The sequence below is a fragment of the Pelodiscus sinensis genome, chromosome 12, assembly GCF_049634645.1.
Source record: "Pelodiscus sinensis isolate JC-2024 chromosome 12, ASM4963464v1, whole genome shotgun sequence".
Lineage (NCBI taxonomy): Eukaryota > Metazoa > Chordata > Testudines > Trionychidae > Pelodiscus > Pelodiscus sinensis.
Window position 1 is genome coordinate 16644418 of NC_134722.1, and position 16640 is coordinate 16661057.

Sequence of the window (16640 nt, forward strand, 5' to 3'; positions counted from 1 at the left end):
AGTAGATCTCACCACACCAAACTGGTGTCCCACTGACCAGTAGCTATCAGGAGTGGCTAGCTTCCAGAGGGCAATAGCTTCCCTCTTCTCCAGCAGGATGGCAGGGCGCAGGTGGGTGTCCTGTCATTGCACGGTGGGGGCAAGCCAGTTGCAGAGCTTCAGGAAGGTGGACTTCCACATCCTGAAGTTTCGGGGCCAAACCTGATCATCCCACTGCTCCATTACGAGCTGGTCCCACCAGTCCATACTTGTTTCCATCCTCCAAAATCGCCTCTCCGGGAAAAAGTTCGGAGGCAGAAACAGTGCTGCTGCATCCTGAAGGAGGGGCTACAGTCCGGGTTCAGGATCCGGACCAGGCATTAACAGCATGAAAGTCTCTTGCAGTTGCAGCAGCATCTGAAGCACCATGGAGTGGGGCCTGCACCTTCCCAGGGGCAGCTCTCGTTCCATGGCAAACAAAAATTTGGAAAAACCTTCCCAAAAAAAATCCTCCAGTCTGGACGCTCTCTGTCGACAAAGTGAATAGTTTTGTCTATCTGCTTGATGTAGTCTAGACGCTCTTTGTCGACAGAAGTTTTGTCGACAGATTCTATCGACAGAACTTCTGTCAACAAAAGCCTGTAGTCTAGACGTACCCAAAGTATAACCTAAGATTCCTCAACCACATATCTATCCAACCCCAAATTCCTAGACTCTGACAACGTATTGTTGTCCTTTATCTTCCTCTCCCAATCCTTGAGTGACTGTTAAATGCAACCAAATACTTTCTTCTTCAGGGTCTGCAGTTCCAGTCTGGTCTGATTTCAGCAGGGCATTTAAGGAAGAATTTCAAACCAGTTGATTCTCACACACTGTCCAAGTGCAAATGTTTAGCAGGAGGCCCTTACAACACTGGTGATTGAAGAAGCACAGAGAGAGCTTCAAGACCCTCCTAAACGTGCCAAGTAGAACTCTGCCAGTTGAAGACCTCACCCATGAAATATGGCCTTAGCCAGAGAGAAACCAGTATCTCCTATCAGAAAGAGGTAGTTCTTAAATATGTTAAATTAACTTTAATGCTAAAATGTGGATATAATTAAATTCCACACAGGAATACTAAGCAGATGAAACAGAACTATATAAATTGGCTTCAGTGGAAGACTAAGAAAAAAATAGCAAACTGATTGCACTTTAAACTCAATTCTGGTTATTCTTTATAACTGAGTTGCAGGACTCCAGGGCTATGTCTAGACTGCAAGCCTCTTTCGAAAGAGGCTCTTTCGAAAGCATCTTTCGAAAGAGCCTCTTTCGAAAGAGAGCGTCTAGACTGCATGGAGAAATTTCGAAAAAGCGGCTTGCTTTTTCGAAAGAAAGCATCCAGTGAGTCTGGATGCTCTCTTTTGAAGAAGCCCTATTTACATTGAAGAACGCCTTCTTTCGAAAGAGGAACTTTCGAAAGAAGGCGTTCTTCCTGAGGTTTACCTCCATCGAAAGAAAAGCCGCGTTCTTTCGAATTAATTTCGAAAGAACGCGGCTTGAGTCTGGACGCAGGTGAAGTTTTTTCGAAAAAAGGCTACTTTTTTCGAAAAAACCCCTGAGTCTGGACACAGCCCAGGAGTTGGTATTTTCCTCCACTATTCTTGCTATTAGACAGCACACAGGAGCTATTTCAAGGTGTGGGTGCCATCTTTTAATGAAGGATGCAAGTCAAATACAGCTTAGAAATAGACAGTTGGGCAATTAATAGTTCTACCAAAATGATCCTGGAGGTGAGGAGGTTCTTAAAGCTTGATCAATATTCAAATTGACATGCATAACTTGTTTTTTAACTTGAATTTTTACTAACAAAGCAAAGTTATTCTATGTTCTATAGTAAAGTTCTTTTATACATTGTTTGTGCATAAGTGTCGAGCAGATGAGTTCACAAGATATAATGGCAGCTACCTCCCCGTAGGTGTTCATATGCAATCACATGCATGCATGTCAGAAGTTTGTTACTTAAATCAATTGCTAATGGTCTATTATTATGAACAAATAAGTGATGGCACATGCACTGAGACCACCCAAATTTTTTAAAAAAATATATATAATAAGATGTTTTGATATACTCTTAGTAAAATATAGAAACACCCTACATAGCAAAAGTAGGTTGGATGTTTGCTGGTTTTGAAGAATATTTTTGCTATAAAACACAAATGTTTATTGAAGGGAGAAAACTTTACAAATAGATGCATTTAAGTGGAACAACAGGTACTGATGAGTCATTGTTTGCATAGTAACAAAGTACAAGCAAGATAAAAGGAAAACAAAGCCTTGAGACCAACAAATAATAAATCTGTAATTCTCAAAGAAAAGCTATCTGGGTCTGACAGTTGTCATGGTAGTCCTGAATCACTGTTTTAGAGGCCCTGTTTCTTCCGGTTCTAATGTCATCGGGCAGAGAAAAATACAAAAGAACAATGTATGTCAAAAATTCTGATTACATTGTCATTAAAACAAATTTTTGGCAGGGAAGCATGGTGTCCTCTTCCACTGGAAGGACAAGAAAGAAATAAAACTTGGTAATTCTGAAGATGGCATCAATACTAGGAGGTTTAATTTTTAATTATAGTAATGGATCAAATACATCCCTGGTACAAATCCACTGACCTCAGTGGAGTCACAAGAGATTAGTATGTGGCCCTGGTGTACATGTTCCTCTACGTAAAGTGCATTGTAAGCAATAACCCTAGGCAATTTTAAAAAAACAACAAATAGTCCTGCAGTACCTTAGAGACTAAGAAAAAATGTAAATGGTATCATGAGCTTTAGTGGGCACAACTCACTTTTCAGATGAATAGAGTTAAGGGGTCTAGGTTGCAAAATAAATAGCACTGAAAGAGAGGAGATGGGGATGGAAAGAGAAGGAAAAATGGGGAAAAAATGTCAATTAGAATGCCCATGCTAAATGAATCTAACAGGGAGGGTTCTAAGTACTCTTAAGTACTCAGTGCTTGGATTTTTATGTCATTAGGACCTGGAATGTAGGGAGAAATCCAGTTAAGGTCCTTGTTAATGTGTGTATTTTACCCAAGTACAGACAACCACTCATATATAGTATCAGAGGGGGTAGCCGCGTTAGTCTGAATCTACAAAAGCGACGAGGAGTCCTGTGGCACCTTATAGACTAACTGAAGTGTAGGAGCATAAGCTTTCGTGGGCAAAGACCCACTTCGTCAGATGCAGACCTGCATCTGACGAAGTGGGTCTTTGCCCACGAAAGCTTATGCTCCTACACTTCAGTTAGTCTATAAGGTGCCACAGGACTCCTCGTCGCTTTCACTCATATATAGTTAAAGGGAAAGTTAGACAGCTGTACATTTTTAAATTGAAGTTTCTTTTGTTTTCAACCATACCAGAAAAAATAGCTTTCTGCCACCTTTCCATCCTCTTCCTGATCTTGAGGTCAGTCTGTGACTGAATACACTTCAGAAGTACTCTAATTTGCACACTCTAGAGACTATTGCTAGTGTTGAATCGACAGATTGTGACACACTTTTGCTACACCTCTTCTCGTCACAGAATATCTTCTATGTCACTGGGGTGAGGAAGCACAGGAGAGAGAGATCTGTGTTCCTGACTACTTTGAGCTCCATGCTACTTGGGCAGTCTCTACTGAAAAGGACTATCCGTTCGAATGTTCAGAATGTGTGGTCTCCTTTGTGCTTCCAGAGTGACATGAAGATTTGCCTTATTCCTTTTATACCAATTATTATACCAAGAGTTCAAGATAAATGAATTGAATTGGCCTGTAAAAGAATTAAAAGTGCTCATGGACAACATCCAGAAATGTCCACGCAACATTCACAGAACAGCAGATCTCTACCATATCAATTTATTTTTTTCCCCATAAAGATACATCCTAGTTTTCAAAACATCATTATTTTAAGAGTTAAGGTACAAAAAACAAGGAAAAAAGTTTAAGTACTCTTAAACTGTAGAAAAAGTAGATAGTTATGATTAGGATCATTCACCTCCCCTAACCAATTAGGGTATGCTACTGTGCAATCTTTGCCCCACTCCTGGCATTCTGAATAGATCGGGAACCATACTAGACAGGTCTTCAGTAGCTTAGCCATCCAGCCAAGTTACACAATCAAAGTAGAGCCCTTCTGGGACAGTAAAAAGTTCACTCAGATGGCTACTCTCACCAGGATCTTCAGCCCTGGGTACTAGGTGCCTGACACCTCTTCTATAAGCTTAGTCCACTTCGCCAGTGGATACTAGAATATCCCACACCCACCCCACTACTCCACACTCCAACCTAAGGACTCTATAAACAGCAGACACATATGGCTTTCTTTACTTAGCTGCTGCTTCATTTTCTCGTCCCCTTCCCACCCAGCCCCTTTGCTTCCGTCCATTAGCTTACGGTTAGAATTCTCAAGTCTTTTCAGTCCCAGGTTTGGCCAAAAACCAGCCACCAGTCTGCTTTAGCCAAACAAGAACCCTTCTTGTTTTACCCAGGAACTAATCTGCCAAGCACCTGAAGCTCATTTTATCTGAATTTGCTGGACTCTGATTGGCTGCTTCCACAAGGCTTCTCTAGGCAGTCTTGGAGGACCCACCTCTGCTTCATCATGGGGCAGCGTGAATGCAGGGCTTTCAGCAAGGTGTCTCAAGGGGCCAGGTATCTCTTGTCACAATCGAAAATTGTGAAAAATTTGAAAATTCTGTTACCAAGCATAGCATGATGGTATGTGGCATCAGGAGCATAACATTAAAGATGTGACTTGTAACTGTAATTTTTCATTGACTTTAAGGACCCAAGAGATCATTATATCATCTTGCCTGACCTCCTATATATAACAGTAGGGATGTAAACGGAAAATAGGTTAACACGTTTCTCAGTAATCAGTGCCTTATTAGCATGCTTAAAGGGGCAACCAATTAACCAGCACCTGGCTTGGCCAGATCAGCCTCCCACCTGCCAGACCCCATTAACTGGTTAAATATAATGTTTAACTGCTCTACTTTTTAAATTTCATATCTTTATATCACGGGAATTTACATTTGACCCTGATACCTCTGTATTGGGCCCAGTGATTTGTGTTTGAATTTGGCAAAAAATAACTCTTTCAGAAAGCATCCAGTGTTATTTTGAAGACACTGGCAGATGGAGAATCCATCATTTCCCTTGACCCTTTCACCTCACTGGCAAAAGGACACTCTCTGTTTTAAATGTATAAACAAATTATGAAAAGTGCCCCATTTCCAGCTGAATTTGTCTGACTTCTACTTTCAGCCACTGATTCCTATTATGCCTTTCTCCACAACAGTAAAGAGCCCTTTAGTATTTGGCATTTCTTCCCCGTGAAGGTACTTATACATCATTATCAAGTCACCTCTGTTCTTTTTGATAAGCTAAATAGATTGAGCAATTTAGGGTTTTCAGTGTGAGCCAGTTTTTCCTGCCCTTGAATTATTTTTGTGCCTCTTTTTCTCCACCTCTCCCATTTTCCTACAACATTCTATAATGTGGACACCACAGCTTTACAGACAACATCTCTAAAATGCCTCTCTATTTCTATACACCATTCTCTTGTTTATACCCCCAAGGATCACAGCCCCTTTAGCCTCAGCATCACACTGGGGGCTCACTTTGAGTTGATGTCAATGACAACCCTTTCCAGAAGCCATTTCCCAGGATAGTCTCCTATTCCCTAGTTATAGTCATGACATAGAGTAACAGAGTTTAAGCAAACAAAAGATCATTGAGTCTGATCTCCCACATATCACAGGCATCCAACACTACACACACATACGCTAAACCCAAGCCTGCATTCCTCATTACTGGTTGTATAACTTTACATTTGTTATATTAAAATGCATCTGGGTTGAATGGGCCCAGCTTACCAAGCAATTCAGGCTGCTCAGTATGATTGCCCTGTACTCATCCTTCACTGCTCTGCCAATCTTTGCATCAACCGCACAGTTGATCAGCAGCAATTTTATATTTACTTCAAGATAATGACTATGTTGAATTGGTGGCTAAAGCTTGTTTTAACTGGAGTCACAGATTGTGTGCACGGCATGAGTGTTGTAGGTTGACTAGTAACTGAACATGTGCATGGGTGGGTGGGAAAGAAGAGGGTACAAAGCATCTCTGAAAGTTTATAGCTGTGAGTTGTACCTCTTTCTCTATGCAATGAAAAAGCTGTCAGTTATGTTGATTTTTTTTTAAGTTAGTCAACTAAGAAGTATAAATGTTTAATTTTAGGTAGTAAAGGTGATGTATGTTGAACTCCTCTAAGGCATAATTTTTCATCTATTTCACTAATGTATTGAAATCAGGTCTTAAATGAACTTGAAGGGCTTATACAGCTTCTTGGTATTACATTTCTGTGTTCATTATTAAATATATTGAGATGTGATTTTGAGCAAATGAGAGAGTTGTGATCTCAGGCAAATGGAAAAGCTGAATTTGCTTCCTGCATCTGCCTCCTCATCTAGGCTGCCTGCTAATAAATTACTAAAAATTACTCTTACAGGGAGTGTATCATACAGGCAAATTCCTTGGGAGTGCACAGATTATGGAGAGTGGTTTTACAAGCAAATCTGTCATCATAGTAGGCAGAATAATGTAAAGTATACAATTGGGCAGAAGCAGTAAATTTTTTTAAAAAGGGATAAAAAACCCACCTTCATCTCATCACAAATAGTTCATAGTTATAGAGCCATCCTGGATTCCTTTGCTATACCGTCTAGGAGAGTCCTGTAATACAAGAATGCAATAGAGTCCTGCCTCAGACATAATTAGGGTCCTACCAAATTCACAGTCATGCAAAATGTGTCACACACCATGAACTCTGGTGTCTTCCTATGAAATCTGGCCATTTGTGTGGGAGAGACCAGCATTTCTCAAATGGGACAGGTGGCATGGCGGACCTAAAAGCTAGTGGCAGGGAGATCACAAGGTTATTTTAGGAGGGTAGCTGGGTAATTGGAGAGGGATGGTTGTAACGTTGGCTACATACTCATCTCTGAAGGCAGCATCCAGTAGCAGCACAGTAGTAAGAGTGGCATACCCATACCCAGTGCTTTTTTTTTTTGTTAAAAAAAAAAAGTGCTGGTATTCCAGGGGAAAAGTTGTTGAGCTCTGATTAGAGGTGCTGGTACTGCATCTGGAGGTGCCGGTACTGAGTACTGGGCAGTACCATCACAAAAAAAGCACTGACCATACCCATGTTGCCCTTCTGTACTTCTGCTTTCGTAGTTGGGTGACCAGAGGCTAGCAGCTGCTGTCTGAGGCCCAGTTCTACAGGTAGCAGAGCAGAAGTAAGTCAGAAGTAAGAGGCAATATCATCCCATCCCATACTTAATTCTGCACTGCTGCTGGTGGTAATCTGGCTTCAGAGATGAGCTCCTGGTCAACAGCTGGCTGGCTCTAAAGGCAATACTATTGGCAGCTGCTGTGCAGAAGTTAGGGTAGCAACACTGCAACCCCCATACAATAACCTTGCAAACCCCCCCCCCACACACACACACACACAACTCCTTTTTGTGTCAGGAGCCCTACAATTACAACACCATGGAAGTTCAGATTTAAATATTTGAAATAATGAAATTTAGCATTTTAAAAAACCTATGCCCATGAAATTGAGCAAAATGGATCATGAATTTGGTAGAATCCTAGACATGATCAATGCCAGAGACTATCTGGGGACCAGCAATTTTGCTCCATGCTTCCAAATATAGTAGAGCAGCTTCTCTCATGCCTTTCCTTAGTTATCTCTTTAGCTTCATTATAGTAACTATGTAGGTGAGAGAGGTGGTTACATAATGGAAGGAAAATGTTATATGACCTTCTTCCCACCCACTTCAATGGGCCACATAATGAAAGTCCTCAAATGGGTTTACAGGGACAGAGGGCCATGTAGGAAGCCTTTGTACGACTCTTTAACTTTAACTGATTTTTATGATGATCGTGTGTCTGCTCCCTGAAATCTGGAGAATAGGTCACTAGAAATAGGGTAGAAAAGAAGTGAATTCATAGCCCATCAATTCCTGCACTGACCTATAGTCAGATGCTTTCTATATTGGTTCATCTGCTCAATGTTCGTGGCTGGAGAAAGCAGGATGCCCTCTTCTGCACACATAGATGCATCAAGAAAGCTAGTCTGTTGGAGGCACTATGTCTCTAAGACAATGTACTCTGACTTGTCCCTGCTGAGGGCTGTGGCATAAAAGCCGCAATGTAGCCCTGTGTGATGAGGATCATTATGGTCTCCAGAAGTGGAGAGAAGCATAGAAATTGTCTTGCTGTATTGTGTCCTTCCTCTCTTCTTGCCATATCTTCTGTCTGCAGTCTCTCTCAATCACTCCCTTATATTTTCCTCTTTTCTATCAGAGGCAAAGATAAGCACATTTAAAAGGGGGCACAAAGAGCTTTATATATGCTAGTGGAATAATTATTTGAAGCCAGAGAAGCTATTAAAATAAAAATTCATATCTGCGAATAAAAATATAAATGTGACTTAAAACTCAGAGGGTTTACCCTTTCTCCTCCTCACACACGGAGGACACTGGCATCCAAGACAATGACTTATGCTGCAAGTAAAATACTTTTCATACACAGAGAGCAAAATCATTTGCTTTTATCATGGAAGAACAACTTTCAAACTAATTGTTTCTGTGCTGCCAAAACTGCAAGTTTTTTAGGATGTCATTGACTCAGGGCTCCTACATGCTGATCCTGTCTACACCAGATTCAGACATCATTGCTGGCAACTGGATTACTTATACTGGTTCAGATTCCAAATGGAGATAAGGTCAGCTAACTTTTTCCTTAGCTCATATGACCTCTAGCTGGAAGTGGTACAAGCTTAGTCTGTGCAAACCATACCTTTTCATGTCTATACATAGGACTTGGTACAACTTCACTAATTGCTAACCACCAGTAGTTGAACTGGGCCATAAAACCTTCAAGAGCTCCTAAATAACTTAAACAAAAAATAGGAGTATGTAGCACTTTAAAGACTAACAAGATGGTTTATTAGGTGATGAGCTCTTGTGGGCCAGACCCACTTCCTCAGATAAATAGTGGAAGAAAATTGTCCTGACCATATATACCAAAGGATACAATAAAAAAAATTAACACATATGAAAAGGACAAATCAGATTTTAGAACAGAGGGGGGATGAGGTGGGGGGGGGGTAAATGTCTGTGAGCTAATGATATTAGAGGTGATAATTGGGGAAGCTATCTTTGTAATGGGTAAGATAATTAGCATCTTTGTTGAGACCTAGATGTAAAGTGTCAAATTTAAGCATGAATGACAGTTCAGAGGATTCTCTTTCAAGTCCGGTGTTAAAATGTCTTTGAAGCAGGATGCAGGTAGTTAAGTCCTTGAGACAATGCCCTTTCTGGTTGAAATGTCAAGAAACTGTTTTTTCTTTGTGATCCTGTCTAATATCTGTTTCGTGTGCACTGATTCTTTGGCGAAGTGTCTGAAACGTTTGTCCAATGTACATAGCAGACGGACACTGTTGGCACATGATAGCATAAATTATATTTCTGGATGAGCAGGAATATGTGTTTTTGATCTTATAACTGAATTGGTTAGGTCCAATAATGGTATCAGCAGAGTGAATATGTGGACAAAGCTGGCAACGGGGTTTGTTGCAAGAGAAAGTTCCAGGGTTGGTATTAGTGTGGTATGTCCTGTGGTTGTTGGTAAGAATCATCTTGAGGTTAGGTGGTTGTCTATAAGAGACTATGGGTCTGTCTCCCAGAGCCTCTTGGAGTTTAGTATCCTGTTCCAGTAGAGGCTGTAGTTTATTGATAATGTGTTGGATGGGTTTAAGTTGGGGGCTGTAGGTGAAGACAAGTGGTGTTCTATTGTTGGTTTTCTTGAGTCTGTCTTGAAGTAGATGGTTTCTGGGTATTCGTCTGGCTCTTGCGATTTGTTTTTTTATTTCTCTGGTTGGGTAGTTGAGGTTTATAAATGCTTGGTAGAGATCCTGAAGTTTCTGGTCTCTGTCAGTGGGATTAGAGCAGATGCAGTTGTACTAAAGGGCTTGGCTATAGATGATGGATCGTATGGTGTGTTCTGGATGGGAGCTGGAGGCTCTGGTAACTGTAGGTAACTGTAGGTAACTGGAGCATGTAGGTAACTGTATGAGTCGGTGGGTTTTCTGTAGAGAGTGGTGTCTAATTTAGCATTGGTGATTTGTACTGTGGTATCCAGGAAATGGATCTCTTTCATATAGAATGGTCCAGGCTGAGATTGATGGTGGGGTGTAGGTTATTAAAATCTCTGTGAAATGTCTCCAGTGTTTCTTGGCCATGGGTCCAGATTATTAAGATGTCATTGATGTAGCGTAAGTAGAGAATGGGTAAGAGGGGACGGGATCTGAGGAAATGTTCTAAGTCAGCCATAAAGATGTTAGTGTACTGTGGGGCCATGCGTGTACCCATGGCTGTGCCGCTGATCTGGAGGTATAAGTTGTCCTCAAACTGGAAATAATTGTGGGTGAGAACAAAGTTACATAGGTCTGCTGTCAGATTGGCAGTGGTGTCCTCTGGGATAGTGTTTCTAATTGCTTCTAATCTGTCTTCATGTGGGATGTTGGTGTATAGAGCTTCTACATCCATGGTAGCAAGGATGGTGTTATCGGGGAGGTTATCGATGTTTAGGCGCTTAAGTCCTGTTTAAAGGCTTAGGATCTTAAGTTGCATTGGGTACATTTACATGGCTAGCAGCACCTGTGTCAGTGTGCCTCTGAGCCTGGGTCCACATGCCTCATGTCTAATGTGTAAGAGGCATAGAATGAGTTCCTTGGCCTAATAGACATTGCAAAACTATAATCCTGGTAATTTGAGTCAGTACATTCTCTGGCATAAAAATACCATGTTCCTTTTGAAAAGGCAATATCCACACAATAAGATTAGATATTTATTTGGGGCTGGAATCTTCAAAAGAGCATAGAGGAGTTGGATGCCCAGATCCTGTTGAAAATAAGGGCTTGTCAACACTGCCACTTTACTGTGCTGGAACTTTTTTGCTCAAAGGTATGAAAAAAACATCCCCTCTAGTGCAGTAAGATATAGTGTAAACAGGCTCCCAGTGCTGTTAGCTACTTCCATCAAGGAGGTAGTTTACATAGGGTGCTGGCAGAGCTTTCTCCCAGGCTGAAGGTATAACCACACTGCCATGTTAAAGCACTGTGGCAGCTGTGCTTTAGACTTAGAATAGTAAAGAAAGTCTAGGAAGAAGTGAGGTGTATGCAGGTTGCATACCACATTGAAGGTGAGAGCTGTGCACTTCCTCTGCATCCAATCAAAGCACTGCTACGGTTCAGCTGAGACCCTTCAAATTCTAGGTATGCAAGCACAGTTAGCAAAACTACCCTATTCTGGGAGACCATCTTGCTTGTGTCAATCTTGCAGGCCACTGAGATGAAGGAGGCCACTCATGCAAGCCGCTCATGGCCCTAGGTTGCTTATATAAGGAATACTTTCCACAAGAAGCATGTGCACTTGGAGCATGCCTGCTGTTACATCCCTTGAGAGGTCCATTGTGTTTCAGTCACACTCCTCCCCAACCTTCACTGGGATGGAATACCGCTCAACCCCATTGCCCTGGTAAGTAAAATGAGAAACTTGTCACATATTCTCTATGATTAATAAGAGGTCAGCTTGTGGATGAGCCTTTCACAAGGGAAAAGAAACCTATGCTATGCTTGTGTGGACAATGTAAGAAACAGACACAATAGAATTATGCCCTCAAAAATCCAATTGTGACAGCTCCATATACTGTGTAATCTGTAGACGTATATGTGTGTGTATGTGTGTGCAGGAAGGTTGGAGAGGAGGGAAATAATAGCAGACTTCTCCCTTCTCCACAAACTTCCTTAACTCCAGATTCAGTCCTGCCTGTTATGGGCTACAGAATTATTATTTTACTTACTATGAAAACTAGTGGAGTCCATTAACCACATGCTAGTAAAACCTGCTATATTTGTCCTTATAGGAATTGTAGCACTTACAGTAAGTCTATCTAAAATCCTGGTAAATGATACCATGTAGGTAATAGTGTGGTAAAATCTCATTCAGGCCATGTTATGTTTATACAAAATTCTGGTAAAAAGACAAAGGCGTATTCAATTATTTAGAAAGGCCACTTTAGAATGTTTGTTGTGGGTTTCTATGACATATTAGCCTTTGTCAGCATTTAGTTGGATGTGAATTCAGAAGTGCAAGAAGAAAAAACAGGAAAAAAATGGCTCATTTCTGCTGTTGTCAGAGTTTGTTTGCATTGCTAGTTATTAATAGGTAACTGTAGTACCAGAAGAGTAGCTCTTTTCTATTAATTTAATGATTTTTCCCTTTTAGGCTGGCAGTTTGTAAGGTCTGATTTTGAAGACCTCTGAAGAAATGTTCATTTGTGGCTATAGCAACATCAGACTCTTCTACAAAACAGTTCCTGTTGTTGCTGTTCCCTGTTCAGAACCACAAGGTTAGCAGCACTTATATCAGTACTATAGACATGGCATCAGAGGATCTCAGAGGCTTTTCTTACTCACACTCTGGTAGCTCATTCTGCTCAAAGGTGGTGAAAATGCCAGTGGCTCTGAGCATCAAGTAGATCTTTGATCACCTTTGGGTAGCCAAGTTCTAGAACAGAAAAAAATGAAGATGATCCAACTAAGAAGCAGCATTTCAAAATATTTGGCACAGTTTTCACACACCATATAAATATTAGCAAATAGCCTCTATTTGGATAAGTTTGTTTTCATGGGAAATATGAAGACATTTCCAAATGAGTTATTTAACAACTTCTAGAAATTCTAGATCAAACTCTAGGCCATCTTATAGAGGTCTTTCTCTCATAAACATACTCATGCAAGTAGATCTGATGGCTTTAGTGGGATTATTTTGTGTAGTGAAATGTTTATCCGTGTTGTCAGTATGAATTGCACAATCTATCCCTTTCTTCTTTTATACCCATTCCTATTGAGAACAATGAGTTCTCACAAATTTAAAGGAGAACATCATTATTGGCGCTGCACATAAGTAGCCAAAATAAATGGATGAAATCTTATACACTGATCAGATTTTTTTTTTACGGTCCAGATTGTTGCATTTTGCTGCATGATGTTTTTCAAGTAGGAATAAGAGATCCTCTGGAAAAGGCTTTATTTTCCAGAGAATCACGTCTAGACTGGCGCTTTTCTCCGGCTTATCTCCAAGCCGGAAAAAAGCGGCAGCCATGTTAATGCAAATACCGCGGGGGGTATTTAAATCCCCCATGGATTTGCCTATTCCAAAGTGCTACATTAGCATCCCTTTTCCGGAAGGGATGCCAGTGTAGACACAGCCATAGAGTCTGCACATTCGGTCTTTTCCATCAGCTGATCAATATATGGTAGGGCAGATATGAATCATGCCTCTGGCTTAAATTGCACGTACTTCATAGTGTTCAAAATCTCCAGCTGCACCCAGATTTAAAGAAGTTGCCAGTGCACAATACAACACACTGGTATGATTTCAACATCCTGAAGGGAGGTTCCAAAAATAATAGAGAGAGGCTGTTCTCAGTAGTGACGGATGGCAGAACAAGGAGCAATGGTCTCAAGTTGCAGTGGGGGAGTTCTAGGTTGAATACTAGGAAAAACTATTTCACTAGGAGGATGGTGAAGTACTGGAATGGGTTACCTAGGGAGGTCATGGAATCTCCATCCCTAGAGGTTTTTAAGTCTCGGCTTGACAAAACCCTGACTGGGATGATTTAGTTGGGGTTGGTCCTGCTTTGGGCAGCGGGCTGGACTCTATGACCCCTGAGGTCTCTTCCAGCCCTATGATTCTATGATTTGTTCATACCAATAGTTACAATCTAATCTTAAATGTACAAGTTAAAATATACTTAGTCATTTGTGCAGTGTAGGGTTTAGTTGTGGGGTACATGTCTGTGCATTCCTGTGGCCTCTTCCATGCATTGAACTGTTAGCTGGGTCAGGTGAAGGAAAGGCTGTGGTATGTTGGCAAGTGAATGAGTTTAGGGAGGCAGACCAGGATTTGAGAGAGAATGTGGGAAGGGCTGAACCATCCACAGTGGTCCCAGGGAGAATTCTGGAGAGAGAACAAACTGTCTAGGAAGGAACTTTGGGAAAGGCTAGAGATTGGCTTAAGGTAGAGAGGTACAGGGAGGCAAATTATGCAGTATGCGTAACTGAACCTTCATTCCTTCTGCAGGATCCCTGAAGTAGATGCTAGATTAGAGATTAATTGGATTTGCTTGCAATTGGCGGGATGGAAATTCTTCAATATCTTACCCAAGAGGGAAGGTATAATGGAAGTGGGAATGGTCTGTAGTATTTTTAAGTTGGCCCCTTGGGCTTGGTATTGTTGCCTAGTAGGTGAGGAAGGATTAAAGCACTTCTCCTAGACTAGAGAGAAGGTATGAGGTATTTGGGATACATAGCGCTCAGGGGTAATGTTAATGAGCCATGACATGGCTAGCTGAAATCAGCACCTATCAGTGAGAAAGACAATGAAAACTTTTATCCTAATTTCAATACTCAGACAGGTAGTTATTTGTAAATTATTAAGCACAATAGAGCTTCTGAATTCATTACATTCAATGGGAGCAGAAATGAACCATCAGTTTCTTAATCACATTTTTATTACCAACCTCTTTGCAAATTCCAAGCATTATCTGAAGTTCCCGGTTCTCATACTAGGAGCTCCGTGAAGGCACTTCTGAGTGGAAAAGAAACCACTTCCACTAGATCATTAGTAGTGATTCAATGCAGTCAGTTGTATTGATGATCCTCAACAAGAGTCATGTCTAGCCTCCTTAAACCAGAGGGAAGTCTAATGAGATACACAGCTCTTGATCAAAAAGAATTTTTTTTTAAACCAACTCCTTTATTTTATCCATATTTTTAAAAAAAGCTATATAAATAATATGGGCCAATATTCTTAAGAGACGTATTTGGACATTTAAAATAGATTTTAGGGTAATGCTATGCATTTAAACTTAATTTGCATATTAATAATTTCCAGGTGTCTAATTAGATGCAAATAACTGTGCAAATAGCTAAACATATGTGATATATTTGAGATTATATTTCACCTATTATCAGTATCATGTGTTAAAATAATGAACACCAGCAATAAAGCCTTTTTTTTGTAGATGCATGTTTGCCTATTTTTTTCCGAAGACAATAATCTAAGTTTTATGTAAATGATGTTTGAAAGGACACAGTACAGTAATGGTGGAGGTGTAATACAGATATATTAATAAAATAGTGTTCATCTACCACCCTTTGATATTAATCACTTAGGATTTGTAAGAAATAGTTTGTTCTGAAAAATGTGCCTGAGTGAGGTGTGTTTTTAGGTGCACTTGAGTTTATTTCAGCCTATTTATATGCACTTCATCAACACTTGTCCCAAGAAACTCTATTTTTCAACTTTGCTTTTATCAAATACTTTTTATTATGGAAAAAAAGAGGTAGCCATCTATACCTCATTTCCTAACTTAAGAAAAACACACTGTAATATATTTGTATATTGTATTGATTTAAATTGATATTTTAACTCCACATCTCTTAACACAAAATGGTTATTTAATGTATGTTACCTGGAAGGATAAAGCACACCATTCAGTCAAGGTCCAACAGTAATAGACTGTAAGCTTTTTTGAGTAGGGGCAGTCTTTTTGTTCTGTTTTTGTCCAGGGCCTAGAATAACTGTCTTCAAGTCTCAACTAATAGATAATAAATAATAATAATATCTGTAGCATGTATTATTGGGGTATCATATTAATAAAATCTGTTTATTATATTGCCACACATACATTAACATGGTTACCACTTGTCATTACACAAATTGTGAATACAGGACACATGGCTGAGCAGCTGAGGAGCAGACTAGGGACTGGGCTCTGACCTAGGCCATGTCTGTTCTAAATGGAAGATTGACAAAGTTCAGGCCGATCTTCCGGCATTCAATTTAACAGATCTAATAAGGACATTCTAAATCGAATACTGAGACCCTAACTGTCAACTCTGGAATTCCTCGCAGTCATGAGGAGTAAGGGAAGTTGATGGGAGAGTTTCTCCTGTGAACCTCGGGGGCAAGCAGAGAAATTCAGCTTAAGGTAAATTGATTTCAGCTACATTATTTACATATCTTAAGCCGACCTTCTAGTTTAGTATAGACCTTCCCCTACTGTCACATTTCAGCCCTGATTCCCTCTTGGCTTCAGATGAGGCTCTATCCTATCTGCCCTCTCTTCTTATCTTCAACAGGAGAGAAGTAAGCCACAGACAGGGAAGCCCTTCTTCACCCTTTCACCTCACTATCAACCACACTGGAGGTAGCACATGCATATGTATACAAATATGTTTTATATAGAGAGTAGGAGCACTACAATCTCCCTTAATGTGAAAAGCATAACACACAATTATCTTTTCAGCTGAGATGCTGTTTTTCCTGCTGTTCAATTTTATAATGAATGCATATTTTTGTAAGATATATCTGAGGTTGCTTTGGGTGTATGAACAGCATGTTTTTAAGTATACATTACTAAAAGCACATTATTGATTATGTTTTTCAGCATATTCTGAATATGGTTGAAGCCACTTCAACTTGGTATAGATGCCCAAGAAAGG

General features: G+C 40.3%; 1 long non-coding RNA gene across 1 annotated transcript; it reads right to left on the reverse strand.

Annotated features, from left to right (window-relative positions):
• Positions 1-1596: 1596 nt before the first annotated feature.
• On the reverse strand, positions 1597-14813 carry LOC106732444 (uncharacterized). The gene is made up of 4 exons (XR_001368696.3): positions 14654-14813; positions 12546-12636; positions 6661-6733; positions 1597-2511 (listed from the first exon to the last, which is right to left on the reverse strand). It is a non-coding gene; the product is annotated as an uncharacterized LOC106732444 (long non-coding RNA).
• Between the last annotated feature and the right edge of the window lie 1827 nt (positions 14814-16640).